This window comes from Podarcis vaucheri (genome assembly GCF_965113315.1).
Source record: "Podarcis vaucheri genome assembly, chromosome: 11".
Lineage (NCBI taxonomy): Eukaryota > Metazoa > Chordata > Lepidosauria > Squamata > Lacertidae > Podarcis > Podarcis vaucheri.
This window is the reverse complement of record NC_138749.1, coordinates 48,387,643-48,401,783: the sequence shown is the minus strand read 5'-3', so window position 1 is coordinate 48,401,783 and position 14,141 is coordinate 48,387,643. Positions and strand designations below refer to the sequence as shown.

Sequence of the window (14,141 nt, the reverse complement as noted above, 5' to 3'; positions counted from 1 at the left end):
TGCCCAACAAAGTTTTTCTACTAGACACATGCAAAGGGAATGATAGAAAAATCTTCTCCAACTTTTGATGGGCCCAAAGCTGCCTGCAGGTTACTACTGGTTACCCTCACCTGGCCTGTCAAGAGATGGGTGCTTCCAACAAAGTGCTTTCCCCAAGTCTGGGGTCCCTGCTGAGTGAGTCAGGTACTTGTGATTCTTTGTAGAGGCAGCTAAGATGTAATGGGATGTCATCTCCCCCCCCCCCCCGACAACATGAAGGAACCCTGCGCTCCAACGAATATTTTCACATGCTTAATTCTAGGGCAGCTGGACCAATCATTGCCAGAAGCCTTGTTATCTGCCTTGAACGTGTTGAAGGGAGGCAAGCAAGATAAAAATTAAAGCAATTCCCTCCCACAGAATGCTCTAAAGTGTTGAATGCAGTAAGCTAGGGGAGGCTAACCCACCAGACCGCCCCTCAAAGCATATTTTACTACCCCCCTCAACCAGATGAATTTTTGCAACAGTGACAAAAAGAAGCAGCCCAGCTGTGGGGTGGTTAGGGAAGTTTACACCCTGAGCAGCTCTGAGAAGCTTCCAACAAAATATAAGGGAGAACAACAAAACGTCAAATGCTTGCCAAAATAGGTCTCTCTTCACATGCCTATAAAAAAGTCATATTGTAATTGTTTATCTCTTTGACATCCAGAAAGAGGGCGTTACAGAAGGTGGGTGCAGCTACTGGAAAAGTCTTTTGCCTGTAACTGGACGATGAAGATGGATTCAGTATAAGGTATTGTAAGCTACTTCTAGGTTGTTCTTGTTTTTATAATACGTTACACAGTACAAAGTGTTTTACAGGCTTTGCGTTTATTATAGCATAAAACGACTCATGATCAGGACTCCAGCATCATACCTAATAAGATTTTGTTAGGCAAGTATCAAGTTTGTGAATTACTCTCAGAGGGTTCCGGTGGAGCTAACTCTGCAGACTGTATTGTGTTAATAGTAGATAATCAATCACAAATGAGATAACACATTCCACGTGTGGGGCGAATGTGACACCAGATTATTTGTATTAATACCCTTGTGGGATATTTTCAAGTTACTACTTTTGAATATACACTCTGGGATAACTTGACTAATGTAATAAAAGCTCCATAAGATATCAGATGCACCAATCTAATTCTTAATATAAACCTAACCAGCCATTAAAACACATTTTTTCCACATTACATTCTCCATTACCCATGTAAAAGAAATCATAACAAATGTTCATTCTAAAATGAAGTTAGTGTTTAGTTAGAAAATAAAACATAAGGAAAAGGGGAGAGGTCTTCCGATTTTCAAGGGATCAGAACCTGTAATGTTCGTAAGGATGGTAATATTATTTTACCTCATTTTTAGTGGTTCCACTCGTTAAGGGATCATAAAATTTTGGTTCAATGTAGCTGTGGTCAGGTGAGATGAAGGATCACCATGAATGTGCAGTTAATCACTTGCCAATATCGTGGAAACGACCACTAAAAATGTAACAGCACAACTTAACTAATGTTTTAAAATTTATTATTATTTATTAATTTATACCCTGCTTTTTGAGAAATATTGTTCACAGAGAGGCATCCATTGTTTTACAAACATTGCAATATATAAAATAAGAAAAAGCAACACATTCTGTAAATTAATCCAATGAATAGAAGAGCAGGGCAGCTTTTCAAATCCAAGGACCTACAGCATAAAATCCTCACTATGCACTCACTACCCACTAAAAGCTACAGAAAAGAGATTGTTATTATTTATTGAATTTATATACCGTGCTATATCTGGAGGTCACAGGGTGGTTCACAGAACAAAACCAAAATATAAAACCACAGAATATATAATCAAAATAAAAGTAACAACCCTATAACCCCCCCAAACCCCACTACACTTTAAAAGGGCATAGGATGTCTATCAAATCAACCAGAGGCCTGGTTAAATAGGAATGTTTGATCTTCAGAGTTCTCATACACATCACAATGGATGTGTCCTGCAGAGTCCCCAGAGGCACAGAGTCCCACAACTGTGGGGCACATATGCACCATATTTTTCTCTGTTATTCTTGCTAAGTTAACACATTAGAATAGGGATGGAAGCCCTCTGGCCTTCCAGATGTTCTTGGACTCCAGCTCCCATCAGTCCAAGTCGACATTGGCAGTAATGAGGGATGATGTGACTGGCAGTCTGGGAACATCTAGAGGGTCACAGGCTTCCCACCTGTTTCTGAGCATTGTAAAACATTTTGGAGCCCTTTTTAAGGACCAAAAAGCGATTTGGAAATGCCCTTGTGAACACACAAAATGAAAACAAAACAGGAAATGCAGCAACATCTGGAAGGCCAAGCTTCTTCATCCTTGCATTGCATGATTGTTCTGGGAATTCTTTTATCACAGGACACCATTTTCCTTCCTTCCTTCCTTTGAACAAGTCCAAGGAATGTCTTTTTCCTATCGTTTTTGCTTGACATCATCAATTCAGTGAGTGACCAAAATTGCCTGATTCACCTGAAGGCTGATTCACAGGACAGCCCCCAAAGTAGCAAGACCTCACTTAATTCAGTCCATCCTTCATATTAGGACACTTGGGACTACCATAAGCTCTTCTTCTTCCTGACCAGAGTTGTGCTTGCACTCTCTATACCCCTTCCTCATTTGCTCACTCTCATCCAGCACCCCAATAGAAGGCCCTTCAAGTTTTATGGTCCTTCAGTCTTCTATAAATGAGGCAGAGATATCTCATTGGATATAATTCAACCACCAACTAAGTGTTCATTGAAATATGCCAGGGAAGCAATGGGTGGATAATGTTAGGGGAAGAGTTGAAAGAGGAAGAACAGAGGTCAAGATCACCACTAATACATTTTCTAGAGTCTATCTTCAGTAGTGTGTAGTAAAGTCTTAAACCTGTTTATTCATGAGTTAGTATTCATAGGCTGGATCCTGTAGAGCAGTGGCTGTAGCACCCTGGGGGCACCTTGAATGATGGTCAGGGGTGCCGTGGGCAACACTGGCCTCTGTCCCTCTTTCCTTCCCTCCCTCTTCTGATGGCCTCTTGTGTCTCTGCCTCCCAAAGGCTTGCACAGCTGTTCCCCACCCAGTATTTCCCAGCTTCTGCCTTCTGAGCTATGCTCCTCTGCAAACCACTGTTCCAAATCTATACTGTCCTCCTGCTCCTGGGAAGATTCAGGTTCAGGGGGTGGGGGTGGCTCCCACCATTCTTCCTCTGATTCCAACCTTTGAATTTGGCAGAACTCCCATGTGTCTGGGAGTGCTGTTTTACATTGCAATTCTGCGGTCACTTACAGGGGAGTAAAAGCTCTATGCAACTCTGTGGGCCTTACTTCCTCAGATATGTGTTTCGAAATTCTGTCTTCATTCTTCCTTGGCCTCGGTTCTCCCTGAATACGTTTCCCGTACTTGCACATAACCAGAGTTTATGTTAATCCTGAGCTATCATCCCCCAGCCTTATATTTTTTATATAAAAAAGGGTGTAGTGATCAGTATCCATCATCTTTCCAACTGCCTTGTCACTACATCAATTAATACAATTGAGCAAAAAATGTCACAGGCCCGGCGGAAAAACCTTTCCGCAGCCTTTCAGGGGGAAGTTTAGTTCCAGCTTTTTCGCCTTGCATTAGCTCCTGTCATCCACAAAACAACAGAACCCAGTGGTGTCAATTATATTTGATTGACTGAGTAAAGCACACACACAAATAAGCGAAAACAATGGACACAAAAATCTATATATGACTCCCCTTGTCAGCACGAATGCTTGTCTTCTCCATTTTCATGCTGCACGGTGTCCTGCTGCTATGGGCTTAAATGTTTCCTTCAGCCCCCAAACTATCACCAATTAAGTTAGCAGGGTCTTCAGAGGTGTCAAACGACTCCCTGGGCAATTGGCTGTAACTGCTGTTCAATAAATGAGGTCTAATTTATCAGTTTAACTTCACTTTTAAAAACCTAATGTCTCACGGTACCATGTGCTATTTGCCCAGAAAGTGAAGGGATGCCTGCCATGGCATGTTTTGAAAGTTAGAAGAAGCTCTTCTAAACAGCGCTACATTTTTTTGGTCTGTCACGCCTTTTCTCCTCTTGTTGAACGATGGATCTGAATAAAATATACTCATGCAGCTCATAGTTATACATCATTGGGTCCTACAGAAGCCTTCAGGCAGAAAGCGGATAAATAAAAAACAAATGTGAATTACTGCAGGCTCGTGCTGTCTTTGGAGCACATGATTTTAAAGGCACTGGGCTGGAGCAGTGTTTGTTTGTGTGTTTGCGTGTGGATATTTGCATCAAGATTTAGCCTAAACTCTGTTATCAGTGCCATCAGTCCATGCAGTGTATATGCTAAATAAAAATTGTGGAAGTCCTGAACTTTTGCCTGGGTGGAATGAAAGACCAGACGCAGCCTAATGAGCTGGTGCTTGATTCAGATAAGACAAACAGTCTGATGGTCATCAGACAAACGAAACTCGGATTGAGAGTATAGCCTGTTCTGGAGAGGAACCAGACTAATAGCTTGGCACTGCTTTTGGACTCAGCATTGGTTCTGGAGGGCCAAGTGTGGCCAGGAATGCTTTTGTCCAGCTTGGACTATTATACCTGCCACACCACTTCTTGGAGAATGCAGATCTGGCCACTATTAGCCATGCCTTATCATATAGACTACTGCGGTGCACTCTCTGTGTGGCTGCCCTTGAGCAGCAAACTGGTGGACAATGTGGCAGCCAGAGTGTTTTCTGATGTGTGCTTTTCTCCCCTTTGTTGAGGCCAAATAAAACACTGATCATAGGAAGATTCCTTATGTGGAGTCAGATCATTGGCTCATCTTGCTCACCATTGTCTATACTGATGGACAATGGCTCTCCAGGGTTACAGGTAGGAGTGTCTTGCTCCAGCCCTTTCAGGATATGCTGGGGATTGAATAAATAAATAAATAAATAAATAAATACTGAATTCCAAGTGGTGGTGGTTGGTGGGACAGGAGGGAAAGTCTACAGGTGAATATTAATTTCATCATCATCATCATCATCATCATCATCATCATCATCATGTGAATTTGTATGCCAGCCTTTACCCATGGAGCTCAGGGTGGTTCACATAGTGCAATATTTACAACTCTTACCACATTGATGAAAAGACTCATCTGATCAACAATATGATAACAAGAGTGACATACATAACTGGATGCAATGACAAAAAGTTCAGTGAAGTACAATTTCACCATCTCACATAGTTCAACCATTATGAGAGATGGCCAAATATTTTGATTTTGGCTACTTTCAGTTTCTATTCCCCCTCTCCCCCCCCAAAGAAGATTCAATTCACCACATTTCTGAATCAGTTTACAATTTTGTAAAAAGAGACCCTGAAAATTTGTCAGAATGGTTTTGTTTTGTTTTTTTGCAAACAATGTTATCCAATATGCATTTGCGTAAGTTATTGTCACTAACCGATGAATTTTCACGCACACTTTCACCTAATAGAAACATTTTTGTATAGATTCATTGATTGGAAAGAACTGCATTGCAAAATTCAGAGAGGTGTGAATTTCACAAGAAACCTGTGTCTTGGCTGATGCTTTCTCAGAAATTGCAAATTAAGTAGGTTTGCATTAAAAAGTGACCTGCATCAAATTTCTCCCCCTTTCCTATTTTTTTCTTCACCTGTTTTTATGTTCTCTCTACTCTTCCTTGTTCTTAAAATATTTTATTTACTTGATCTGCCTTTGATTCTCTCCCCGCCCCCTTCTTCAATCCTTCCTCTCCTTTCTCGGGCTTTAAGACCTTTAAGTCTTGACTGCATTCCCTCTCCTTTCAATCGGGAAACAACTTTAACAATTAATAATTACCTTCAATAACTAAACCAATCCAGCTGCATTCGTGATTTCACTTTGGCCTACATCTGATCCTCTTTGAACAAATCCACACTCTATTTAAATTATTTGAAGAACGCACTTCTTACCCATCTGCCACGTTGATGTGCTGGGATTCCAAAGTCCCTCTTAATGTGTGCACATGCATCTTAAAATACCAGTGGAAAGAAGCAGTAGATCATTTTTCATCTAACCTTTTGGGCCCTTTGTCCTGTTGTGGGCTACTGCCCCCTAGAGCCCCGAAACAAGCTTGCTTATTCAAAAGCAAAGCTCATTTCCTTCCTCTGAATTTCAGCATACTTTTCTGCTTGCAGAGAAAACCAGAACTCTTGGCGCTCTTCCAACCCTTTCTCCACCTACTTTGATCCTATAAATGAGCAGGGATTCCCCCCCCTTCAACATAGATTGCCCTTCTTTAGCCCTCTATAGAACAAACACTGGAGTCCTTTAAGTCTAACACAGCAATTTCTGCACTGGGACTGAGCCAGAAATGGAGCTAATCTCAGTCCATTACTCTGCTAATGCTTATCTTGACCTTAGGACTATTTCAAATACTCCGAGAAGTCATTAGCACTTATGGGCATCAGTGCTTTCTCATTCCCACATTCTTCTATTAATTGTTCTTCCAATTCAAGTGAGGAACTGCAGGTACAAAATATTTCTGCAGTAGGCATTAGCGAGTAAATGAAAAAAAGAGAAAGAAATAAAGGCTATGGAGGCATGCATTTAGCATAAAGCGAAAGCCGGAGGTGGGGGGTGGGGGACACATGTCAAGTTAAAAACATCACAACAGAAGAAGGTGAAATAAAGCAGAATACATGAGTGGAATGCGTAAGCAAACACACCAGAAAAACACTCCAGCAATATAAAACAGACGAATTTAATTTGCATGAGGATAATGACTGTCTTCTCTGATTTAGGAAATAGCACAAGCCATGGAATAAATGATGGTCCTTTCTTATTTAGGAAAAGGCACAAGTGGTCATTCATTTTCCTCGACAGAATGCACTCCAAATGGGATGGGCTAATGCAAATGCATATTACAGGGCTTCCTCTATTTATTTTTTAAATAAAGATTTATTCTTCATACCAAATGCCAGGGTGGTATACCACATGCTCCACAAACAAAGAAAGCATAAAACATCATTAAAGCAATACAGAATAATCATAAAAATGACTGGCGCATCTAAAAATGTTTAAGTAGCTGAATAGGTCTGTTGGAATAAAAAAGTCTATAACAGATGCCTGAAAATTAGCAGTGAGGATACCTCTCTGCTCTGCTGGAAGAATGCTCTACAGCATGTGACCGGAAACAATAAATGCCCAACTTTTAGTGGGGGCTGCTCAGGCCTCTGTAACATGGGGTTACAGTGATTGGGCTGGAATTTATGGACACTGGCAGGCCCAAGCTGTTCAGGGCTTTGTTATGTCAATGTAGCCTTGACCATAGATTGTACAGTCACTCCAGATTCAGATGCTATGGAGCAAGAGATGCGTGTCATAGAATAACAGAATCATAGAGCTAGAAGGGACCTCAAGGGCAATCTAGTCCAACCTTCTGCAAAGCAGGAATCTCAGCTCAAGCATCCATGACAGATGGCCATCCAACCTCTGCTTAAAAACCTCCAAGGAAGGAGAGTCCACCACCTCCCGAGGGAGACCGTTCCACTGTCAAACAGCTCTTACTGTTAGAAGGTTCTTCTTGATGTTTAGTCGGAATCTCCTTCTTTGTAACATGAAGCCATTGGTTCGAAATCCTACCCTCCAGAGCAGGAGAAAACTAGCTAGCTCTACTAGAATCACATAATGTGTGCTTCAAAATCAATTGCTTCAGATCAGTTAGAAGCAATGAGAAACTTTCTATGTTTAATAGGAGGGCATTCTTACCAGAGGGCAAAGACCACCAAGAAGCTGCATCTCCCAGGGAGAACATCATGGCGAGAGGAAGACCAACCTGGATCCATCTATCAACTATCTTCCATGTAACAGCCCTTGAGATATTTGAAGATGGCTATCATATCTCCTGTCAGTCTCCTCTTTTCTAGGCTAAACATACCCAGCTCCTTCAACCAATCCTTATGTTTCCAGACCCCGATCATCTTGGTTGCCCTCCTTTGCACACATTCCAGCTTGAAAATCCAAAAGGATTGAACTTTGGCACACACACACACACACACACACACTGCAACCAACTGAGCACAACCAACCAAGCTCTGGAACCTCTAATCCCTTGCAATGCTAATAAAGATAAATATATAAAGAACCCACCCCCACACTAAGAAGAAGAGGAGGAGTTTGGATTTGATATCCCGCTTTATCACTACCCAAAGGAGTCTCAAAGCGGCTAACAATCTTCTTCCCTTCCTCCCTCACAACAAACACCCTGTGAGGTAAGTGGGGCTGAGAGACTTCAGAGAAGTGTGACTAGCCCAAGATCACCCAGCAGCTGCATGCGGAGGAGCAGGGAAGCGAACCTGGTTCACCAGATTACGAGTCCACCGCTCTTAACCACTATACCACACTGGCTCACACTAACACTATGCAATACCCCCACCTGCCCCTCTTTCTTTCCCCTTTCTTTCCCTCCAACTGCAAGATGTCCGGGACATTTCACAAACTCTGAAAAAGACTCTATGAACTGAAAGCGGAGATCCTTCATTAGCAGGGTTGTTGTAACATTTATGATGTGTTAAATACAGGCAACGTATTTATAATTAAGATTTGAAAATTACAGAGGAAAAATAATGATATGCAAGATGATGAATGATTGAATTTGGAAGCCAGGGCAAGGGGGAGGAAGTCAAACAAGACGCATTTGGTGTATAATTGAATGTAAAAGTGTTGTTATTAAAATAATAATAATTGGAAAATAAAAATATTTTTAAAAACGAAAAAAAGAAATTGGCGATCCTTGTCTATTTGTTCATTTCATAACACAAGAAAACCTTCATTAAAAATGAATTTTTAAAAAACAATAGCAATGTGCAGAAATAAGGTGTCAGAGTTGAGAATTAGTCTGAAGCGAAGCAGGTAACTTGCATTTGATCCCAGTTCCTTGCTGTCCTTCTTTAATCTGGGAGTGTAATTTCTTCCTTTCAACCAGCTGCTTAATCCCAGGAAATGTCTGAGATCCAGATAAACTTCATTTTGTCTTAAGTATAGATTGGTCCTAAAGTAGAACCATTTTTTTTTTTACTTGTTCAACGATGTTATGAGATAGACAAATAGCTGTGACATTAAAGAATCACCTCAACTGGAAAACCAGAAAAATGACTATGTAACAAGACCATTAAATCCAATACCTTTTATTCTATATAGCACACTGTCAGGGAACTGACATCGGAGCTAGAGGCAGAGGGAAGGCTCTCAAATGATGCTGGAGAAGGGCCCAGCAGGGAGAGAGGCAGCTCCGCAGATGGGGAAGCAAATCAGTGCAACACCAGGGATATAGAGGGGCTGATGGGGGAATCGGCGAGAGGGCTCCAGGACTCTTCACCAGACACCAGCGGGGAGAGCACGGGTCCTTCGCTACCCACGCCCACCCTGCGCAGAAGACTTCCGCGCAGAGAGAGTAGGAGGAGACTGGGTGTCAAACAACTTTTATGTTGGAAAAGATTTAAGAAACGCCCACTGACGGATTCTGCTAGTGACTGAGGCAGCCACGAAGTGAAGGGCTGCCCAGACTGAAAGGTTTAGCAAGGCAACAAAGCCTGGAGAGGCGGCAACTTATGCACGAGCAACCCATACACATTACACACACCAATACAAAATATAACAGCATAAAAATGTCACAGGACAGTCAAAACACAATATGTCAATATGATGGAAATATGAAGAGGGGAAAATCAAACTTATGGCAGTGTCCTAATTGGTAAAAATCACAATCCACCGGCAATGATCCTTCTGTGCTGCTGGCAAAGTCCAATCAAAGAGTAAATTGATTCAAATGCTTAGACACAGACTGTAGATACAACAAATGGGTATAAGGCTCCCAGAGCTGAGAGATTTACTGTTTATTTGGGATTTAAGCATTTGCAGAAAGATTCTGCCTCAAAAACAGTAGCTCTAAACTCTCAATACAATGTAAAGCATGGAATGCTGTTGGCTAAATAAACAGGCCGTATACCTGTAAAACAAACTGTATATAAGAGAATATTTGCAAATATGGAGAAAGGCTAACTCATAATTATTAGGTAGTTCAGCTATAGTATTACTGGCTAGCAAACCCATAGCTGGCTTGTTAAATCAGTTTATTGACCAGAATCTTAAATCACATTCAGACTGTATCTTAAGGCTCTGGTAGGTGAACCACCATTAAACCACAGTTCCATGTTTTCATATACAACAAGAAACTGCAGTATAAGTTTACCAGGATTGGTGCACAGAAGCTGGCATGTGAATGGAGGAGACAATGGCGAAAGTACAGGCCAGATTCATGTTCCCGGTTTGCTAAACTGTAGTTTAATTATCCACAAGTTAATAAAACCACAGCTTAGCATTATGTGCAAATTTGGCCAAAGTAAATTGAATAGTGCTCCTTCTTCTCAGTCCCGCCTTGTTTGTGTCAACTGTGATCAGTAAGTTAGTCAAGGGAGGATGCTACTAAGTGAAAGGTATTATTTTGAGAAGGGGTCAGGCTGGGTGGTTTTCTAGCCCATAAGAGCCTTCTAAATCTATGATCATGGAACCAGAGGGCTATAAGTTTCTTCCTATACTAAAACAGAGAATTTTGAATTGTTACTCTTCCCAAGGGTAAAAAAGTCCCTCTGCATTTGTTACTTTGTGTAGCGTGTAGTTCAAATCCTAGCTAGGTCTTCGTGGAGTGGTGGGACCATTGCTGTATCTCAGACCTTCCAAGTGTCCCTGTTTTCCAGGGACAGTCCTGTATTTACAGAAGCCGTCCTGGTTTCTGATTTGATCCCGGAATGTCCCACTTTTCCTTAGGGCGTCCCTATTTTCATCAGAGAAATGTTGGAGGGTATGGTAGAACGTCCCTATTTTCAATGGAGAAATGTTGTAGGGTAGGGAGTTATGCAACCCCCGAGCCAAGGGGATAAGCAACTATACAACCTTTAGAAGACAACTGAAGGCAGCGCTGACTAGGGAAGTGGCCAATTTTAATCCCATAGCACGTTGTCTTGAGTCATTATTCCACTCAGGGGTCATCTGGGGTTGGGGGGACTCAGCCTGCCCACACAAATATTGGAGGGGTATGGTATCTGCAGTCCTGCCATTTAAGTTAGCTGGGGCAGAAGATGGGGACGATGACATGCTGTCCCAGCCTAGAGCTACCACAGTGGTCAGTCCCAGATTGGGCCCTATCCCATCATGTGAAGGCAGCGGGGTTGGCTTCTAATGCAGCAAATTCTGGGCTAACTGAGTACTTCCGTGTCCCCCAGAATGCCTTCCACCTGGAGGTTTCATGGGCAGAACAGGGAGCTCCGTGCCAGCAAAGTGCCACCAGATTCACTCCATAGGCAAAAGTTGGCAGTGACATATCTCCATCCAACCCAAGCTTCCCTCCAGGCTTGCACAAAGTGGGGTTGGGGTGGGTGGGTTAGATTGCAGTGTTGTGCTGTAATCCTATACTCACTTACCTAAGAGGAAGCCCTGGGAATTAATCACACATTTTAATTTGCCCTTCACTGAATGCTCTGCTAAGCTTCATGGAAAATCACAAATTGCAGCATTTATTTCATCCCCCAACATACCTCAGTAAATAGAAGAATGATCACCTATAATGGAGCTGAACTACTGTATGCATTGAACACAGATCAGGAGGGAGTAAATGCCAGGAATGTTTTAATTGCAAAAGAGAGTTTTGGTTTTTTCGTAATCGTTTCCCAACTGCAGATTCTGCAGATGCTTTTTTTACTAATGTTGTCCAGTTCCTATAGCTTGTGCACAAAACACCACTGCTTCTGAGGGTCTATATGGATATTTATGCTTGAAATGTTCTTACACATTCCACTGGGTTTTTCAGCATAACATCTCCCCAGTCCCAGAGTTTTTCCTTATGAGAGATTCTTTGCTAAATGGTTCTGCATGAAGAACCAACCTATGGAATCTTAATTTAGCTATTGTGATAGCACTACACACTTTCATTTCTTTAAAAAAAATGAATGAAATTTATGCATTCTATCTTTTGTATACAACATCTAAATGAGAAAGAGAACGGGGAATATTTGTAGGCTTACTAGCAAAAGTCTTATCTGAGGGAGCTGAAATACCAATCAATGGCTCATTGCGTTTTGTGTTTTTATGTATTAAAAAAAAATTCAAAGTGAATGCTTTAATCTCCAATGCCTTTAGGGAAGGGGGAAAAATGAAATCTTTGTCTCCCAGTCCATAGTGTGGAGAAATAAATTAGTATAATGATTTATGTTTACGGTTTTAGTCAATTCTGATAGAGATTATAGAGACAAAATGACAAACTGCCTTTGCAGTAAACTTAAATCATGTCAGCCAATCTTTAGTTTTTCCTTACTCTAATTGCTCCTCCTGTTCATTTATCTTCCTAGGCAATCTTTAGAAGAAATACTAGTTCAATCAGTGCATGTGCAAACCACCAGAGATAAAAAGTTTAGCCTAATTTGTCTCACTAAATTGTAATGCCTCTAGTAAACAAATCGTAGCTTGAAAAGGACTGAGAAAATCTAAATGAAGGGAGGGAAAAAGATACAAAACGTTTTGCCCTCTATTGCTGGACACTTTTTTTTTAAAAAGTGAATTTTGCACTAAATTTTCTTGCTGTAATGATACAACAATTTGATACTCCAGGAGAGGAGCATGCCGTGTTATATCACTTGCAAAATGAGAGCACCGTATTCATTCTGGTTAAGAGCAGCTAAATACTATAGATTAACAGTGCAATCCTAAACAGGGGTTGTATTCAGTGCTGCATGTGTAGAAGTTCACTCACACGACGGGACTTCTCCTTCCCTAGCACCCTCAAAATCTGATCCAGAAGGTGTCGTTCTGGGGGCTGCAGTGGGGAGGAGAGGAAAAGCCAGTTCCTCTGCACAAGTAGAAGTCTGCTGTGTGAGCAGAATAGCAAAACAGCAGCATTGGATTCAACCCTATGTGTACTTGCAAATAAATTCTATTGAATTCAGTGGGGATTAAAGGTAAAGGCAAAGACCCCTGACAGTTAAGTCCAGTAGCGAACGACTCTGGGGTTGCGGCACTCATCTCGCTTTACAGGCCGAGGGAGCCGACGTTTGTCCACAGACAGTTTTTCCGGGTCATGTGGCCAGCATGACTAAGCCGCTTCTGGCGAAACCATAGCAGCACACAGAAATGCCGTTTGCCTTCCCGCCAGAGTGGTACCTATTTATCTACTTGCACTTTGACGTGCTTTCGAACTGCTAAGTGGGCAGGAGCAGGGACCGAGCAACGGGAGCTCACCCTGTCGTGGGGATTTGAACTGCTGACCTTCCGATCGGCAAGCCCTAGGCTCAGTGGTTTACCACAGCACCACCCGCATCAGTGGGGATTAGTCCCAAGTAAAATGGGTTACAATAATATATAATATTATTTTATTTTTTATAATTGTTATTTGATTTTAAAAAGCGTAAACATACAACACATGACAAATACAAAATCCAAATATTGTGATTGCTATAAATCTCCTGACTCCCCCCCATCCCTTCCATGGGTCCTAATGGTAATATTTACAACGGCATATCAATACTGTCCAAGTTTTATCCTTCCAAATTATCCATAATTTCTGTTAATTTACAAGTGTGGTTGAAACCCTGCTAATGTTTTAACCTGCTTACAATGTTCTCGTAAATAGATTGTAAACTTTCCCCATTCTTTTTTAAAGTTCTTGCCCTCTTGATTTCTAATGTTCCCATTTAATTTCGCCATTTCAGCATAGTCCATCAACTTGGTTTGCCATTCTTCTCTGGTCGGGGTTATTTCTTCCTTCCATCTCAGTAATATATAATATTATTGTCTGGGCTATCTAGTAATGGTACCCAACACCTGTTCACTTCAATGGGGCTTTTGATTAAAATCTACATATGTTACAGAATAGCAATTCTTGGTGGACTGCTTCTTTCAGAAAATATAGAACGAAGGATAAAGGGGGTTGGGCTAGATTACCTTTAGCTTCCCCTCCCACCCTATGATTCTATGGAAATTTACAGAGCACAGAGAGCATTCCAGAGAAAGACATACTTAAGGCTGCATCCTGTGCACAGATTTGTCAGGCAGTGGGCTCCATTAAATCCAG

General features: G+C 41.5%; 1 long non-coding RNA gene across 1 annotated transcript in view; it reads left to right on the top strand.

Annotated features, from left to right (window-relative positions):
* LOC309514500 overlaps positions 1-7,926 on the top strand; it is a 43,568-nt gene extending 35,642 nt beyond the window's left edge. Inside the window, exons 3-4 of the long non-coding RNA XR_014212007.1 lie at positions 689-772; positions 7,776-7,926. This is a non-coding gene — a long non-coding RNA (uncharacterized lncRNA). The remainder of the gene's footprint in view (positions 1-688; positions 773-7,775) is intronic.
* Positions 7,927-14,141: the final 6,215 nt, after the last annotated feature.